A 20402-nucleotide genomic window follows, 5' to 3' on the forward strand; every position below is an offset into this window, starting at 1 on the left:
TTTCTTGGTTCAATGAGATAGCGCCATCTATTGGATGACCTTGAAAAGTACGTATAATTCATAAACGCTGAAAATACGCCAGAAGACAAAAAGGTCATTTTTGATATAATTTGCTTTTGTTTGTGTACATATTTGTGCTTCAAACCTATGCTAATGAAGGAATAAGATTTCTACGTATCAACATTTTTTTAATAATACATAGTAACAGAAGTACCATTCTCAATAATGTCTGATTATTCCATGTAATTTTATAACTGAATAACGTATGAATCTGAGATTCGGGCATTGATCTCAAGTCCTCATTACATACCTTTATTTCCTTAAGTTCTTTAAGTAGAAGTCTGAAACTTGTAAGCGCTTGCAATTTGACAAGAAATTGTTTAAATCTCTCTCAAAGTTATATTGCATTAAATTTAAACATTAAAAGGGTAAAACAAAGTTTTTCTCTGTGATTGTGTGTGTGTGTGTGTGTGTATGTGTGTGTGTGTGTGTGTGTGTGTGCGCGCGTGTGTATGTGTTTAAACAGTGTTCTTGTTTTATCTTTCAGCACAAGAACTTGCCAGTCAAGATGAAAAACTTCTTCTAATGGAATCCAGCTTGAAAGCTGCTCAAGAGCGTCTGGGCGAACAAGAGTCCGCCAAGAACAGAACAGTACAAAACCCCAGGCCGAGCTGAAGACAGTGACAGAGGGAATTATGGCTTCTGAAGAAGAATCAAATGACTGCAAGTGAGTTGTTTTTCAGTATTTCACAAAGTTTGACTTTACAGGCTGAAATCAAGTCAAATCTTTAACTTTCATTGTTAAATGCTTTATTTTACTCTGTATCTTGCAAATGGCTTTGAGCGTGTTTGCTACCTTATTCAATACGGTTTGGTTATAGAGTAGAAAAAAACATGAAATTTGCTTTATTTCTTAACTATTATGCCACATACTGAAAACTGGAAATCCCCCCTTTCAGTTTCTGATCTAAGGTGTGGCAGTGAACTTTCTTGTTAACATTCACAGATATGGCCAACGTGGGAGCGGAGGAGAGATGGACTCTGTCCCCACAGCACCTACCTGCCAGGGGCCGTCTCATCTTACAGATTTTAGAGTCCAAAGGTTACATATGGCTCTGTTTGCCTTTCTTTTCTGTTAAAGTAGCTGCTCTAAGCAAATGGCGATTAAATCAGGGGACATTTAGAGCAGATTTGTGCACAGACACTTGAAGCACTGGAAGGACTACGAAGAAAAGGAATGCAACGTCTGGACAAGCTTTGAAGCAGTCACGAAAACTGTTCTTAGGAGAACGTTTTGAGTATTAATTCTTGTTCTGATTAGTCAAACATTTATTTAAAAACCATGTCTAAAACAGGTTATAGAAGTTCTGATTTTATCATTTATTTTTCAAATAAATGTCACAGAATTTTTTGAGATATTTCCTGATTTTGTGTTCTGTCTTCTCCTTTTCTTGATTGTATTTAGTTATTTAAAAATTATAATGAAAATGTCATAATCTACATAAATTCTCTCCCTTCCTCCTCGCCTCTCTCTCAAGTATTATACTATTAAACTTTGGTAACCAAAGCTTGATTATATTGAATAATCACAGTTAGATAAAATACACATTTCTAAACCAATTTTTTTTCTCTAATTCATTGTGGAACACAGTCCTGAGGCCAAACTGAAATGTGCATTTGATATTAACTGATCTTTGGAGGTCAGTTCACAAACTCACTTAATGTACCTCATATCCTTGTATAGCATTTTCAACTTACTGATAAATCAACTAATATTGTTAAAATAGAATTTTGACATAATGACTTTTTTGTTTATCTATTAAAAGATTTAGTACTTTTAAAAAATAAAATTAAAAGAAATAATTCTACAATTTAGATCAACATTTTAATACCTATAAGTAAAACGAAACTCTGATGAATCCTGTTTCCATTAATGTTTCAGATATCAGTATTTATACAACAAAAAGCTACATTTAAATAAATGGTAAGAATGTAGAGGTGGTTATAAGGAAAAGAGGTGTGGCAAACAAAGTATCTTTGCAAATAATAAAGTAATAGACAAATGTTATAAATATTATGATCCTTTGAAAAGTACATTATATTAAGAAAATGATATATTGATATTTTAGAAAACAGAAAACATAGGAGAGGATGACAGTGATGTTTATATCAGCTTAATATTAGGAAAGTGAGACTTATAATTTCAAAACAGTAGAGATCACATTTAAATAAACAAACAAAACAAGCCAACACAGGTCAAAATTTCAGGCTATAACGATTCACTTAGATTTCACAGGAAAATAAATGGAAAAAGGTTCATCTGATTAAAGTACAGTGACTGGTCAAGGTAAAGTTCTTTCTGCTTAGCCTATGGTTCTCTGTTTAATTGTTCAAGTCAGCTAAAGTGAAATTAACCAAAGGATTCTTTCTCTTTATATGAAACTCCTATGTTGTTTACAATTATTAGATAAGAAATCAAAGTAGAATAGTGACTAATTTTAAAACATTCCATTGATGAACAACTAAGTATTTTTCAGAGTCAAATTAGACCATGTTACAAGGAAAATTTCAAACCTGAAAACTGTCATCTTCATTTTGATATTTTCATAAAGAAATGAAGCTCGCTTTTGTTTTATTATTTTTATTTTACTCTTTTTACTTTATTTAGAGACATATCTTGTATTGTAGCTGAGGATGGTCTTTGGATTTGTGTTTCTACTTGCTCAGTTTCCCTAGTGCTGGGGCTACAGCACCAGGTGTGCTTCCTCATACCTAATTCCATTTTCTGAAAAGTAACAAATAAACAATAACAATGAAAATTGTAGTTCACCTTACAAAGTATGTATTCATGTTTAATGAAGGTGTCTATGCATAAAAACCATGTCCCTAATTTTAATACCAATCAAACATAGCCCTGGGGACGAGTCAGTTGAGAATTAGGTTTCTCTGGTTTTGCCAGCTTGATCTACAGGTGGCTGGAGCTGAGGGAATTAACCAGTGGTTTGGCTCCACTGGCACCAGACATTGTACTGTCTTCCTGTCAACAGAAGGATAAACACGGTCACTTAGGCATTCGAGCATTTTAACGAGTTCATTTAACATAACAATTCCTTTTCTGAAGAATACTGGATCTTTTCCAGGTAATTCATATAAAACAAAGATAAATAAAATTTTTGCTAAGCAAATGATTCATTTCTGCAAAGGAGACAAGGGCCAAGTTCAGAGAATCTCACTTGAAAGCAGAGCTTGGAAATATTATTTCCTCAAATAACGCAATCACTTCTGAATTGATGGGTTTATTATTGTTTATTAAAAAGGGAATGGAACATGAAACTTGATTTTAAGTGTTTTTAGCAAGTCATAAAATACAATAACAAGAATTTATATTTTGAAGCACAGACTATGTTAAGATTTCATATTTATCTTCTTAATACACATCTTGTATCTGGGAGGATTTTTGACAGTTAATTCCTTTATTACCTGGTGTAACCACTCACAAACAGCCTGGCTGCCATACTACCAAAATACTTTCCTAGGTTAAATCATGCATTGCTAAATGCAAAATAAACTGGAAAAAGGGGATTCATGCAAAACTTTGGTAATATAAAGGAAAACTTTTAAAGCAATAAAAAATGACCCTAAGCTTTTGAAGGCAAAAAAGTTGAATCCATACAGACGATTCAGGAAGGATTCCCTTTCTCTACTACTCCTTTTGAAGTAAATATAGAGAACACACACCATGCACTTGGTATAAGCCTGTTACACTTGAAAGATTTGTTCTGAATGTCCAGTGGGAAGCTGGAAATCGTAATAATTTGTAGTATCGATTGAGTGAAGCTATGCAGCTGGGGCCTCTGGTGAATAGACAGAAATAGACATTTTATTGATTAACTTTTACAGTCATATTTCCAGGACTTCACTGCAACCTAATTTTCACTTCCCAGCTTTGTGTTGTTGTATCATGAAACTTGGATTCTTCTCCCTTAACGTTTACCCACGTGAGGGAAAAGTATGAGTATGCACTGCTAGGGTTGTATTCTGCAGAAATGCACAGCTTTGGGAAAATGATTTCTCCCAGGTATTCCTCTCCAACACACCTTCAAAAGAAGCTGTTGGTTTTTTGGAAATATCTTGAGAGCAAATGGTTGGATATATGTATATGTGTGTGTATATATATATATATATATATATATATATATATATATATCACTCTTCTCATACTTAAGAATTCTGTTTTTTTACCTTAAATTTGTGCATGTACTTGTCAAAATGAATTATTTACTGTTAGCTTTGTTTGTACTCATGTGTGCATGACATGTTATTCACTACAAGAAGAAGAAAAATTGTTGTAAAATAGTGTATAGCATAGTCTAAAAGGAGAGTTCCTGAACCATCACTTTGACCAGTATTTCCAAAATAGTGATATGAGTGTAACCCTTCTGCAATTCAGAATGTTAGCTTTGTATGTATCCAGAAAATCTTATATTCTCACAGATGGACACATGCAAATAATAAGAATTTAGTTATTTATTTGTTTACCTCATATTCTTGTTATTTTCCATTTGTGATCCCTGAAGCAAACTGCTGAGTTCCTATCAAATTCTCATATTTGGAAAATGTTATCAAGTTATTGTATATAAGATTGAGGATAGATATTGAAAGTTCCTTTGGTTTTGCAAAATACTCTCTTTTTTCTCAATACTCAATACTCTTTTTATTAATGTCTATATTTTTAAATTTGAAAATCTCACTACTTAGAGTAAAAAGGTAAACTTTATTTCATGTTATTAGATGAACTTAAAGATTTCAAACATGATGGAATCACAGCAAAAGGTAACAGCAAATTGAACAGTTTAGTACAACAGACATATTCTGAAATTTCTTTGTTTTAGCTAATTTGGGGATCCATTTTTATTTTAATAGAATTGATAATTAATATAGAATTTGGCTCTAAACATTCGATTTGATTTGAAAAGTGTTCAAAGCATGCAAAATGAATAATTTCTTATGCAGTTCACATTCAAGAGTGAAACATCACCTTTATTTGAGTGAAACATTTCCTTATTCTCAAATATATTTTATGATCTTTAGTCTGGTCATCTGTTTCATAATCATTTTCAAAGACACACCTATTGATTATTTTAATAATTGATAATGGTTTTAAATTTTTTCATTGAATCAGTAGTTTGTTCTATAAAATTAAATAATACTTAAGCATTTTAATATTTTAACATTTCACATTTTAATATTTTAAATGGTTTTCCTATGTTTACCAATTTTTTCATGTTTCATTACAGTTAATACTACATAACTTAGTGCTGTAATGCATTTGGTAGATTCTTTGGAACGACTAGCTCACAGTAAGTGAGTAAAAACAGCCAGATGTCAAATATCATCACAGACATGGTATACACACTACAAAGATAAATATGAAATCTTGATGTAGAACATGTCATAAAATTCAAATTCTATACATAAAAGTTGTCCTTTAAGTTTCAGTTATTACCAATACTATAGAACATTACAGCACTTCCATTCCTTACATACGACTATCTTCTGCTTATATAAAAAATTAAATGTTTTGCAGTGCAATATTATCTAGAAATTATTTCCTTTGAGTAAATACAATGAAGAAATTGATGTGTGAAAGTCAGAGTTAGTTTAATGAATTGCATGACTTTCCAAACAGAAGACTTTTGCTTACATAACTAGGTTTTAAACTTATCAAAATAAAAACACAAGAAGACAGATCAAGTAATAAACTCTGGGCACAGGAACCCTGAGTTGAGCTTGATTTCAATATAACCCTGTAGAGGAATCCCCACTTATTGATCAAATGTTGAAGCCCATGCAAAGCACTTAGAAAGATAAAGTAAGCGAGGTCAAATAATCAAAGCATTTAAATAGTAAAAACAGCAGCTGCCACTGTAGACTGCTAAAATAAATCCATAATACAAATTGCTTTAGTAAAAAGCGGATGAGCAGCTGATCTTCCTATTGAACTCTGATACCGTTCAGTGACCACACTGGGAAAAGGATTGGGAGAAATGCTTTGCAGATCAATATTGAGTGAGATGTAGCAGGGATTCATTTTGAACACGAAGGAATCACAGGTGTGAGAGTACAAGCATTACAGGAGATGTTCTCAACTGTGGAATGTTTAGTGCAGTTAAAAACTGCTTTTTTTGCACTATGTTGTTAAGCAAGCTGTAGAAATACTTTTAGAATTGTTTCTAGAAATCATTTGAATAGGTTTGAAATAATTCTAGCTTTTGAAAGTGTAGAAAGTTCATTCTACACTAAAATAGTTGTGCGATAACTTTTAAAGCAAGGTAATACTTCCATATGAAGAGATTTTATATAAACTCATTAATAACCAATTAGGATGCCAATTAATTATGGGATAGTAGAAGACAGTACAATTTAGAGGTGTAAAATAATTTACAAAACAGAAGAAATGTTCATACGATGGAAGACTTCCAGAGACTCTTTGGAAATTTGCTGGCATTTGTAAATCCTAGTGGCTAACTACATTGGGATCTTAGGAACTCAGAAGAGTTTTTTGATCATAAATCTATGACCAGAATAATTTGGTTCTACATTTGAAAATGTCTTCTAAGCTTTGTTTTATAATTCTTTGTACTTAATGAGAAATTATCATGAGTTTATTGAACTATTGAGAGAAAAATGTATCAGTCTATAAATGTGCTTGTAGGTTTATTATACTTTAGATTTAGGTAATCCAGTCGTCAAAATGGACAAGAATATAATTTAATCTGAACTTTTTTTCAAGTTTTCACAGGTGCCAACCTTAAGGAGTCTGTTTTTATGTTTAATTTTCTCTACAAATTCATCACACAGATGGCTTTATGTTATGGCAATATAATTTTCCATATGCAAGATGTTTCCTATGGGCTATCATCACAGTTCTCTGGTAAGTTCAATGTTGTGATTAGAGCTTTATAAATCTGCTCATTGATCTACTTTATTCATGATAGCACGTCTAAGTCAAATCCTCTTTTAAATGACCTACCATAGAATTACATAAACCACTTTTCTTCTAGAACAGAGACAATTGAAGGAGAATTGAGATTGGTTACATTTGTGACTGAATTTCCACATAAAAATAAAATAAAATAATCAGTCTCAAGGTTTAAAAGTTGCATAACTTCAAATAAGATTTTTCATTTTGTTTTGCTGTAATGAATAGTTATTTACAACTATTGTTTGCTTGCTGTTTACTGAATGAATTGCTGATAGCAGCGGTTTTAATGGTAAAATTGCGAAACAGTATTCATAGTTGTCAGAGAAAGGTCATTCTATTTGCATTCATTAGGAATTTGCAGGGCCATGCAGTGTGCATTTCCTTTGGGATGCTGCAGCTATTGATTTATATACAGCTGGGGGGAAAATTAATTAGGATAATATTTCACTTATTACTGCAGGCTGTATAATAAGAAAGAAAAACACTTTTTTTGTAAGAAAGTTGGACAGAAATACCTAAATGGGATCATTGTTTCTTAAATCACAACTACTTTATTATATAAGTTTTCTTCTTATAATGTAGTCAGAGGCATACTACATTTGTGAAAATTTAATTAGTACTTTGTAGAATGAATGTTTTAGTACATATCCTAAAATAGAGATGATGAATTAAGAATGATGAGGAATAATTTGAATTAAGCAAAGGAGATGCTTCCTCTTTTTAATTGAAACTTTCTGAGCTAGGTCAATGTGTGTTTGTCTACTGCAAACTTTCTAGAATTGAGTGGCTTTGGAGGAAAGAGTTAAAATAATAGGGTCCAGGATCTAGAGAATTTACAGGGTTGAGAAATAGATCCCAGAAATGAGACTCTCACTTCATTTAAATATTTCAGTCTTGGGAACTGACTGCAATAGGTTCTTCTGTGAATTTAACACTTCAACTGAACTGGAAGATGTTGTATTAAGTATATCCTTGCTGTAGTGAGATGGGACTTCATGTTTCCTTAACAATGTATGTGGTTCTTCCTATGAGCATCATGTACAGTCTATGAGGATAATAATTGAATTCAGCCCTCTACATTGTTTATGTGTGACACATGTTTGAGATTAATCAAATTGTAGTCACTTCTCATTAACAGCAGAGAATAATTTCAAAATGGGGCAGATCCAGATGACAAAGGATAGCTTGTGTGGGTTAGAGAAATACTTTATGAATGGAAACACATGCCTTTTGTGACATCCAACTCGATGATTTTATTCTCCTTTTGTTCCATCCACATAAAGCAGTTAAAGAAAGTCTGGCATATGGTGGACTCTCCGGTACAGAGTCAGTATTTGGGGACAAAAAAATCAATAATTGGTCTTTTTAATGACACTACAAAAATCCAAAATTTCAGCTCATAAACCTATTTGATATTATTGTACATTCTTGGTTTTATTAGAGAGTATGTCAAAGGTTCATAGAAAATAAGTATAAATGCATAATAAAGAATGGCATATTCTAACATTGTAAAATTTGAACTGTATTTTTCTTCTCTTCCCCAAAATCCAACTGGGAAAGTAAGGGCTTATTCCTCAGTGTGCTTAGTGAAATAAAATTAACTATCACTGTGCTTTCTGTTTCTGTTTCCAATTCTTGGTATCTTTTGCCAGAGTGAATAATTTTTATTCTAAGGAATATGTTTGCTTTGTGTCTTTAGAATAAAGTGTGTTCTTTCCAACTGTTTCATATCTCGTACTGTGATATTCGAATTTCACAAGGTTGCTTTGAAGGATTCTTTTCAAATCCACGTGATTGCTTGTGCTGAATGTAACTCTTATAATTCATTTTCAAGGTGACACTCCCAGAAATAACATAACTAATAATTTTATAAAATCATGAACATCTAAGACTAAGAATTTGAATTCCTTTCTTAATTAAAAGAAAGAGAACAGAAAAGTTTTGGGAGCAATTTGTCAATTAAGTTTTATAATGGTCTACAATTTATTGAAAGGGTAATATTGTAGATATGTTCTTTTAGGTTGCGAGGGACAGTAAAAATTAACTCAGATGTAGTTCTTTGTAACAAAAATTTTCACTAGCTGGTACACAGAAATGCAAGGAAATAGAGGTTCATAAAACTATGTAATATGTGAAATGTATTTAAATATGCAGGAAAATTATACTAGTTTAGGGAAATAAGTCTTCCAATGAAGTACTGAATGGACAATTTTTGGGAACTTTTTTTGAGATTCATAAATACTTGGTTGTATTCTTTTTACCAGAATACATGGATAAAAACAATATAAGAATGATAAGCAATGTGTATTTCTGGAAAGGAAAACTGAAAATTCATAGAAAAAGCCAGACGGTGCCCGATGGAAAGAGGTAGTCTTATGTGCTAGTATTGACTAAGAAGTCTAGATGGAATTGTGTTGCGTATTCTCTCCCTCCATGGCATAGATGAATACTCTCAGTGTGGACTTTGCCTCAGTATAGCGACTGGCATATAAACAAAGGCCTGTTTCTCTCACTGGGTACTTTTGTGTTCATTATTGTTTTCCTATACTATTGTAATAACATATATTTTGTTATATGTTAGGGTATCAGCAGCAGTGAGTGGAAAGAACTTTATTATGTCTCTGGTCTAATCTGTTACTTATCACCCATGAAACATACTGTATACTGGTCTGATTGCTATCATCTATGAATATTATGAAATAAAAATTGACTTTTACAAAATTGAAGCACTAATCCTTAACTCTTACTTTATATGTAATTTAGACAATCCATCTAAGACTATAAGAACACTTTTTATAAAGTAATTTTATTAAATTATAAAAGTTTCCATTTCCGCCCCTCCTCCCACCATCCTCCCACTCCCCCCACTCCCTCTCCTCCTCCCTCTCCATCCCTAAGAGCAGTCAGGGTTTCCTGCCCTGTGAGAAGTTCAAGTTCCTACCCCTCCGTCCAGGTCCAGGAAGGTGAGTGTCCAGACAGACTGGATCCCCAAAATCCAGTATATGCAGAGGAAACAAGTCCCAGTGTCATTGTCAATTGCTTTTCAGAAAGACTACGGGCCAGCCACATTCAGAGAATTCGGCCACATTCAGAGAATCTGGTTGGATCGCATCCTCGTTCAGTCCCAGTCCAACTGGCCTTGGTAAACTCTCATTAGATCCATCCCCTTGTATCAGTGGGTGATCGCATCCCTCTCAGTCCTTATTTCCTTTTTCATTTTCTTCATCCTTCTGCTCCTCATTTGGACCTTGGGGGGCTCAGTCCGGTGCTCCAATGTGAGTCTCCTTCTGTATCGCCATCCATCGTCGGATGAAGGTTCTCTCTGGTCTTGCCTTCTTTGCTCACGTTCTCTTTCCTTCTGCTTCTCATTTGGACCTTGGGAGTTAAGTCCAGTGTTCCAATGTGGGTCTCTGTCTCTATCTCCATCCATTGCCAGATGAAGGTTCTGGGACTCTTGTCTATTTCCAATCTCCAAGCAGATAGCTACATGATTTTCATCAGGTTCACCTTCTTATTTAGCTTCTCTAGGATCATGAATAATAGGCTCAAAGACCTTTAATTATGGTTAGAATCCACATATGAGTGAATACATACCATATTTCTCCTTTTGGGTCTGGGTTACCTCACTCAGTAAAGCGTTTTCTATTTCCATCCATTTGCATGCAAAAATCAAGATGTCATTGTTTTTTACCGCTGAGTAAAACTCTAATGTGTATATGTTCCACACTTTTTTTAACCATTCTTCTATTGAGGGGCACCTAGGTTGTTTCAAGGTTCTTTCTATTACAAATAGTGCTGCTATGAACATAGTTGAACTAATGCTTTTGTAGTATGATAGGGCATCTCTTGGGTATATTCCCAAGAGTGGAATTGCTGGGTCCTGAGAGACTCCCAGTTTGCTGAGAAACCGCCACACTGATTTCCACAGTGGCTGCACAAGTTTGCATTCCCACCAACAATGGATGAGTGTTTCCCTCACTCCACATCCTCTCCAGCCTAGGCTATCATTGGTGTTTTTGAGTTTGGCTATTCTGAGAGGTGTAAGATGATATCTCAAAGTTGTTTTGATTTGCATTTCCCTGATCGCTAAGGAGGTTGAGCATGACCTTAAGTGCCTTTTGGCCATTCGAAGTTCATCTGTTGTGAATTCTCTGTTCAGTTCAGTACCCCATTTTTTAATTGGGTTAATTAAAGTTTTAGTGTCTACTTTCTTGAGTTCTTTGTATATTTTGGAGATCAGACCTTTGTCTGATGAGGGGTTTGTCAAGATCTTCTCCCAGTCGGAAGGTAGCCTTTTTGTCTTACTGACAGTGTCCTTTGCTTTGCAGAAGCTTCTCAGTTTCAGTAGGTCCCATTTATTCATTGTTTCTCTTATTGCCTGCGCTCCTGGGGTTCTGCTTAGGAAATGGTCTCCTGTGCCTATATCTTGTAGACTACTTCCCACTTTCTCTTCTATCTGGTTCAAAGTGGTCAGATTAATGTTGATGTCTTTAATCCATTTGGACCTGAGTTTTGTGCATGGTGATAGATATGGATCTATTTTCATTCTTCTACAGGTTGACATCCAGTTATGCCAGCACCATTTGTTAAAGATGCTTTCCTTCTGAAGTCACCATCCCTGACTTCAAACTCTATTACAGAGCAACAGTATTGAAAACAGCTTGGTATGGCATAACAACAGAGATGTCGACCTATGGAATCGAATAGAAGACCCGGGTATTAACCCACAAACGTATGAACACCTGATATTTGACAAGGGAGCTAAAGGTATACAATGGAAGAAGGAAAGCATCTTTAACAAATGGTGCTGGTATAAGAACACTTTTTGAGCAAAGAGAGGTTTCAGTGATCTTAGATGTTGATCTATAGCATACTTGAGTACAGAACATGACAAAACAAGTTTTTATATTTTCTCTTTTAATATAGGGTAAGGGAAGAAAAAAGATAGAGTGATAGAGTAGTTGACTAAAGACATGCCATCTCTAAAGCTTTGTTTCTTGTCTTGGGACAGCATGGTGACTATGGCTGATCACAGCTATAGACTTTCAAACTGCTAAGAATGAGTTTTAAAAACTCCAGTTAAAAAAAGATACGTGATGTGATAAATAAGTTACCTGAATTATTCATTTTACACTAGACATAGGTCATGCCATACTTTACACTCCATGTATTTAGTAAGACTCCGTGTATGTGAAAAGTAATGGACAATAAGAGAATAAGAAAGCAGATAAATTAGAGTTTAAACTTATACAAGTATCCAGACATCTAATAAGAGGAAAGACAGATATTTCATTGTAACTAAGACTGACGTGGCATCTAAAAGAATGGCAAGAATGGTTATGGAGTAGGGTGGACAAGAGGGATTCAAGAAAACAAGCATAATCTCTATCAAACCTGTCTTCTAGAATCAGTGTGGAGTGGACCTGTCAGAGAATAGTCAGGAAATTTGGCAAAAACCATTGACAGTGATATGAGGAGTTTCTGTGTGCTAATGTGTGTTAAGAATTATTTTTTTTGATAAGAGTAAAACAACTCAAGAAAATCTGATGTTTTTCGATTTCTTTAAATCTTGTTGTCTGATCTGAGCTCTGAGCATGACTTCTACAAATTAGAGTCTTCACATACTGACTGCTCACTATTTCCTTAGGTTCTACTACGTCTTAAACACTAACCCAAGCCCTGGGTGTAAACACTGAACTGTAAAACTCAGTCTGTATACTCGAGAGACTCACATTGGCTGTGAATTATACTATGCTAACTATTACTTTCAAAGTTTGGATTGCCTCTCTCCATCCCCCTTCTCTAAGTATGTTTTTTTCACACATGCATGTGAATATATGTGTACCTGTAAGACCTTGTGTATAGATGCTTGAGGTACAATTATTCACTCACATTAAAGACTGATGTTATTGAGACAATAAGATATATCACTATGTATCTGTATCTATATCATATATTCGTATATATCTGTCTATGTATCTCTATCTATAATCTATCTACATTGCTCTATATACTTGCCTATATCTATCTATCTATCTATCTATCTATCTATCTATCTATCTATCTATCTATTTATTTATCTATCCTCTCTCTCTCTCTCTCTCTACACACACACACACAGTACATACACACACTAAACCAAAAAGGCATCATCCACTAACTAGACAATGAGCCTCCTGGATTTGACTGCCTCTTACCCCCACCCCCAAATGCTAAGAGTAGAAGCAATAATGTTTATGTTATGTGCAGTCTGGTGAGCCCAGTTATTTCCTTGTCACTGAAAGACTGACTCACATCTACTTTTCATCTTTTTTGAAGATTTTTTTTAAAAATTTTAATTATATTTTATTTTTCAAGGTAAATTTAATTACATCATTTTCCCCTCCCTTTTTTCTCAACAACTTTTCCAAGCACATTTCCTTGCTCTTTTTCAAATTCTAGTCTCTTTGTCCATTAATAGTTGTATATATGTATATACACATGTAAATATAAATTTAAAAAGTAATATGTTGATGAATCTTGAGTCACAACCATAAAATTTTGGTGGCAAATTTTTATGTGATTTAAGCCTGAACTAAGGTGAAATTGCTCAAAAAGAGCAGTGTGATTGATTAAATAAACAATGTACCGTAGGACTGTTTACTTATTGCCCACTTGGTCCCTGGTTGTAGATTCTTTGGAAGTGGAAGCTTTCCGGAAGAAATAAATCACTAGGGACAGGATTGAGAGTTGGAAGCCTAGCCCCACATCCACTTTCCTGCTTCTCTGCTGTGTATTGAGGTTGGAGATGTGGCTTTCTGCTTCACGTGTCTGTACTCATGCCTGCTGATTGCTGCGATGCCACCACCAAGAACCCTTTTTCCTTGGTGCAGTAAGCCAAAACAAACTATCTCTTCCACTTTTGTGTACAGCATCATAGCAATGAAAAGAAAGTAATGCAAGAGGCTCCTGTGAGTTTAAATAAAAAATAGTATTAAATCAAGATTTTTCAGTTGTTAATGAGTATTCAATGTCATATTTTATTTAGTGTCATTTTAAGTCATCAAATTACTATTGTTACTATTTTGGTTTCAATTTTTATTTTTGTATATAAAATATAGTTTTATTTGATGTGTAGCTAATGCAATTGAAAAATATTATCACTACTAATATATATTTTGCATGTGTGTTGTGCACATATGTTTCTCTGTATATCTATCAATCTGTCTGTTTGTCTGTCTGTGTTTGTGTGTGTGTGTTTTATGTTGAGGTTTTTGATCCATTTGGACTTGAGTTTTGCGCATGGTGATAGATATGGTTGTATTTTCCTTATTCTACATGTTGATATCCAGTTATACCAGCACCATTCATTGAATATGCTTTCTTTTTTTTTCATTATATATTTCTAAGTACAAGCGGCTCAATCTGGATACAGTTACTTGTATGCACGTTCTCAGAGTTGACCATTTGGTGTTAGAAAACTAATTAGAATGTTTTTCCCTGGAGAAGTCTAATTTTCCCACTCTCAGCATTCCTTAGTTAACTGTTGTGTAGTTTGAATGGTTCCCATTAAATCATAGAAAGTAGCAATATAGGAGGTGTGGCTTTGTTGAAAGAAGTGTGGTCTTTTTGGAGGTTGGATGACACATTTTATCCAGTCCTTGAAGCTGGAGAGCAAACCTTTAAACTGGACCACCTCTTTTGTTGAAGTGTGTCACTGTGGGGGCAGACTTTGAGGTATTTTTCTCAAGTTTCACACAGTGTGACAGTCGACTTACTATTTCCTGCAAAATGTATCACTCTCGCAGCACCACATCTGCCTGCACGCAGCTGTGCTCCCTTCACTGCCGTGGTAATAATTGACTGAACTTCTGAAACTGTAAGTGAGCCACCACAATTCAATATTTTTTTAAAGAGTTGATGTGGCTATGGTGTCTCTTTTCAGAAAAGTAAACCCTGAGTTACCTGTAGCTCATTGTTTCTGGTTGCTGCCTTCTTGTCTTTCACCTATATACTCTGCTATGGCTGTTGTTGATAACGAGTGAATTGATGATAGCTAGGTATTTGATTTCAAAATACAAAACATACTTTAAGATATTTTTTAAAAATTAATAAATAAAAATAACAGACGTTCAAAACTCACTTTTTCCAATACATTTAAATGACAATGGAATAACGTAAACAATGTGTGACAAAAAGTGATTACCTGAGTGAGGGAGACAGGAAACACTGCCTGTGTATCTGTCACTAGTAAACTGACAGGTGGTCTGTAACAAAGAGAATGGTAATGAGTGGATCATGGTCTTTCGCTTTTGCCAAGGATTCCAGCGAGAACCTGTAACATTGAGGTGGAAGGACTTGCTAATAAAGAAGTGGGTTGAAGCCATCCATCTTGTTAATAACAGCTTTTGAGTTTTCTGTGTAGTTGTGATTGGTTTTGAATAAAAGAGAGAAGTTCTTGGGAAATTCTTGTGAAATGGTATATATTTAGAAGGCCACACTAGGAGTGGGGTGTTGATGGAAACTGTTCATTCATTTTTGGCTGCCAAGAGCTTGAAATAATCACACAGAAAGTATATTATTTGCAATACTATTTGCAAAATAGCTTAAGTGCATTTCTAGCTAATTCTTATATCTTAAGCTAACCCATCTCCATTAATCTGTGCATCCACCACAAGGTCACGGCTTACCTGCAAGGCTTTGGCTGGCAGGTGGCATCTTTCTTCTCTGGCAGCTACATGGTGTCTCACTGTCCCTTCCTTCTTTCTCCCAGCAGTCAATTTAGTTTTCCCACCTAGCTCATTCTGCTTGGTCACTGGCCGAAACAACTTATTCCCTAACTAATGAAAGCAAGACATATACAGAACTTCCCACACCATTGAGTATATGGCTTAGTGTCAGAGCACTTGCTTGTCATATATGAGGTGGGTAGGTTTATTCTCAGTTCTGGTAGTGTAGGAAGAATGTCTGTATCAGATCACCAGCCTTCAGTAAGTTTTACAAATACACACACATTTAAAACCAACAAACACATAACACAAAACAGTAAAGAAGAGATAAGAAATTTGAGAGGGGTGGGAATGAGAATTCTGAAAGAAAAGGGAAAGGTGGAATTCATGTGAGAGTAACCATTGCTAAATTCTCCAAAAGTAAAACAGATTAGATTAAAAGAAACATAAAAGAAGAAATAAAGTCTTTAGAACTAGAGGGCAATAAAGAGAACTTGGAACTGTTTCTATAATATCTCAAGGTATTTAAAATACTTTAAAAGACTTAAAGTTTTGTCTTAGACACAGCTGCAGCTGTGTCCCCTTAGTTCTCTTACAAGTCTAAATTAATTCTCTAAAGTGTTTTCTGGAAAACTTCCTTTTATTCAAGTCACACACTTAGATATATGCTATTAGCTTCTCTTACGAACTTTTCTTCCCAAAAAGTTTTTCAGAGTTGTAGATGCCATTTTTTCATTGAGCATGAACTGGAGAAGGAATTATAGGCAGTGTTGTGAAGCACAGCACACTCCTATAGCTGAACTATCTGCAGCTCTGGGGTAATTTTTAATGTTTAATCTGATAGTCTGATGGGCTTTGAACTCTAGAACTAGTTTTATTCTCTCTCTTTCTATATATACATATATATATACACATACACACATATACATATGAATACACACACACACTTAAGCAAAGTACCTCATAACTGTACTCAGTCATATACAGCAAGTAGGAATAAAGAGCATAAGATAAGAATAAAAAATTGCTAATTTAACTTTTTATGTAATTTAGTTTTATGTGATCAAAATTTGAATTTGTATTATTTAAGCAAAAAAATATGTATTATTGATTTAGTTTACAAGCGAGTCCCACATTGAGTTCTCTCGATGTGTGTGGCGTTAGAACACTGATTTACTAGCTTCTCCGGATCCTCTTTAAATTGGAGTGCTCAATGAAACTAAGTTTCATAAAAATGTCTTTAGAGTAGAAAAACTCCAATGCATTTTACTTAGCATGAGAATGAGCGCTGTTTGGGCTTAGCACCCAAAAAGTAAGAATGCAGGGTAAGAGTCCTTCCCTCAGGTGAACGTTTCAAATATGTTAGTCAATGCTTTAGGTTAAGGTAAATTTTCGCACATGCAAGGCATAAATTCTGCTTAGGTAAAATGTAGCGCATTAGTTTCCCTTTGTAATTAATACGTGGCCTTGAGAAATCAAAACTGCTGAGCACTATCAGAAAGCATGGTGGAGATATATTTATCAAAAGAAATGCTTTTTTTCTGGAATGGATAAATCTTCAGTCAAATGGTATTATATAATTAATTCTTCTGACACTTTTATATTTTTAAGTATGTGAATTTTCTAGTAAAATTGAGAATGGGCTTACCTAGGGTGAGGAGAAAGGGCATTTGAAACAAAAGAGGACCTTAAATGTCTACGCTCCAGGGCTTGTGTTTGGATATGATTGCTTGGGAGAAAGGACAGCATTCCACAGAGGAAGTAGCCAGAGGAACAACACAATACCCTTTGCTAGTAACATAGGATGCATTCTTTTAAAGACTTTATTTCATAACTGAAAAATTTGTGCACAGTTATTTGAACATGATATTTCATTTTGCTTAAAAAATGTTAAATTGAAGCTATGGAATAAGTTTCTGCTTCTTTACAATCCAGAGAGTGATCACTGAAGTGTGGCATGTGCTGAATACAGATACAGTCTGTGCTTAGAGCATTGCACCCACCACCCTCCAGGCACGTAAGCTGGTTCCTAAGGTGTGAGGAATCAGTCCGTACTGTGGAGATAATGTGTTCTTCAATGTGATGAGAAGAGAGGGTAGATGATACAGCATTGGGTCTGATACAATTGTGCTGTCAATGACATGCAGACAATATAAAGCCAGGAATTTTTCATTGTCAGGTCCACTTGGCTGCACATTTTCTAATCTCAGCAACAGCATTCTTAACTGCTGTTCTTCAAAATGATTGCCAGAAGACTAAACAGATTAGCTTATTTAGAAGATGTTTTTCATATTTAGTCTTTGCAACATCAACATTGAGTAGACCTTGGCAATTCCCAAAACAAGTTCTGTGTTTTAAAGGCATTGTTTTGTTTGGTTTCTTTGTTTTGGTAACACATGGGATAGGGGTTATTGGCTGGCAGTCTTCAATAGAACAGAAGCTTTCCTCAAAACTCAGCAGCATCACACCTACTTTATTATAAGTATCTTTGGGATAAGGAAAAATATTATTTTGTTAGCATTATTCAAAAATATTTCTTTAATTTTAGCCTTTTCTAATTCTGTATTTAGCAGATATGGATATATCTTTAGCACAACATGCAAGAAGAGTGAGATTAATTTACTGCTGACAAGAAAGCTCATTTTTTTTCCTGCAGAGGATACATCTGCTTCCTATTCCAATTGTGGCTCTACTTACAATCTAATTGCCCCATCCTATATTGCTCTGTTGTTTTCTGAGCCCGAATTTGGAGTTTAGGCCAATCACTGAAGACTACAGGCAGAGAAAATTTGGAAATTGAAGGCTACACATATGCATACCAGTCTCATTAGATGCGCACGAGTATGGCTGTTTCATATTTCATAAGCATGAAGTTCTATGGTTTAGGTTTGTCCTCACAATGTCCTCAGACAGGTTAGAATTAATGTCTCTGTATGAAGTCTGATATTTGTCATCTAATGATAAATGTCTGAATTCTTGAAGTAATCTCTTTCAAATCAACTTTGCTCCCTTCACAGCATCCTGAACCCTACTGTCAGAACAGATGTACAGAAGGGCACTGTGACAGCACAAAATCTGGCTGAAGAGTTTTGGTGGTTTTAACACTGAAAATATCATTGTGCAAAGGAAGTAAATGAGAACCTTGAAAACACTCTAAAAAGTCATTTTATAAGAACTAAATCTAACTCGGGTTCCATTTTCCCCTTGGTTAACGGAGTAATTTTAAGTTCAGGCTTTGATTCTACCCACTCTCTACGTGAGAACCAGTGGGTCCTGTTCCATAACGTGAAGACTCCTCTGCATACTGGAGTGGCGTTGAGAGACAAAATGTTGCTGGGAGGAGCTATATTCTCAAGTGTGGTGCATTTGCCTGTTTGTTGCCTCGTCAAAAAATCCCAGTTATTTCATTGAAAGCATACCAACCATCTTTCTAGTTACCACAGGAAAACCTCCGTGTAACAGTTAGTCCAAGAGTTGGATTGTCCCTCCAAACAAAGTTAGTAACCTAAGAATGATTCAGAGAGCACTCAGTTCAGACTGATCTCAGCAACTGCTCTCTTGAATTCTGTTTCACAGATTATCTTTGAGATAATCTGGAACTGCAAAAATGAAGAGCCCTAGATATTTCTCAAAATAAGTGTGCATGATTCTTTAAAGAATGCGACCGGGGAAGTTCATCTCACATTCTATATGATCACAATGCATTGATATGCAACTTCATATAAACGTCAGAATGCTTGCCTTCAATGCAGTCACACAGCTGATAAACAGCAGGTTTGAAGTTTAAACTTGGAATCTGTAAGTAAAAACAACATTTATTCAATTATGTTATACATGGAACTCATGATGTTTTGAGTACCAATACAATTTTGAGAGGATATAAAAACTAAGTATTTATCAGTATCTTTACCTTAAATATCTAAAACCAGAATGTATGGAGAAGAAAAAGAGGACTCCTGCATTACGGAGCTTACTAAGAATATTTATATTGACTTTTTCAGTGCTCTCCATAACCTATGTCTGAAGTGATTGGAAAATATCCTTCACACCATTATATGGCAAAGAAAAAATATTTGACGCTATAAAACATATATAATCTGTCTAATTGTTCCAGAAATCACAAAAGAATCTGTGTTTCCTTATGAAACATATCTACTTACACTCATGTCACTCCAACATATCAGAACATTTTGTATAAGATATCACTAGGCAATGCTTCTACAAGAATTATTTGAATTTCCTCTATTTTTTCCAGTGAATTAGAGTTTCATATTTTCTTCACATTTGGATAATGAATTAAGAAAATATTAATAATGCTGCAGTGTGACTTGTAGTAATATAATGAATAACAAATGTGTCTTTTGTTTTGTACCCTGTGGTATAATATTCTATGCAAAAAAAGCTTCCAAAATGTGGCAAAATGGGAATCTTTGACAATAAAGTTTACAGGGACTAATTTAAGGGAAACACTGATACACTGATTTTAAATATTACAAAGTAGTTTTGTGATGCAAATTTCCAGGAGTATTTCTTTCTGGGTAATACTAGTAAGTCATTCAGAAGTTCTCTATTTAGTCAACAGTTAGTAGAAGATACTGCAGATCCTGATAATAGCAAAGCAATTCAATTTAGAAATGATGAGCTGAATGTGAGCCTTCTCTGCTTTGTTTACACTGACAAATCTGAACAAGAATATGCGGAGCTTAAAT

At 34.5% G+C, this 20402-nt stretch overlaps 1 long non-coding RNA gene across 1 annotated transcript; it reads left to right on the forward strand.

Annotated features, from left to right (window-relative positions):
* The first annotated feature begins 307 nt into the window (after window positions 1–307).
* LOC146891492 (uncharacterized) lies at window positions 308–1418 on the forward strand. The gene is made up of 2 exons (XR_014997387.2): window positions 308–727; window positions 1007–1418. It is a non-coding gene; the product is annotated as an uncharacterized LOC146891492 (long non-coding RNA).
* Window positions 1419–20402: the final 18984 nt, after the last annotated feature.

The sequence above is a fragment of the Myodes glareolus genome, chromosome 16 (genome assembly GCF_982192425.1).
Source record: "Myodes glareolus chromosome 16, mMyoGla1.1, whole genome shotgun sequence".
Taxonomy (NCBI): Eukaryota; Metazoa; Chordata; class Mammalia; order Rodentia; family Cricetidae; genus Myodes; species Myodes glareolus.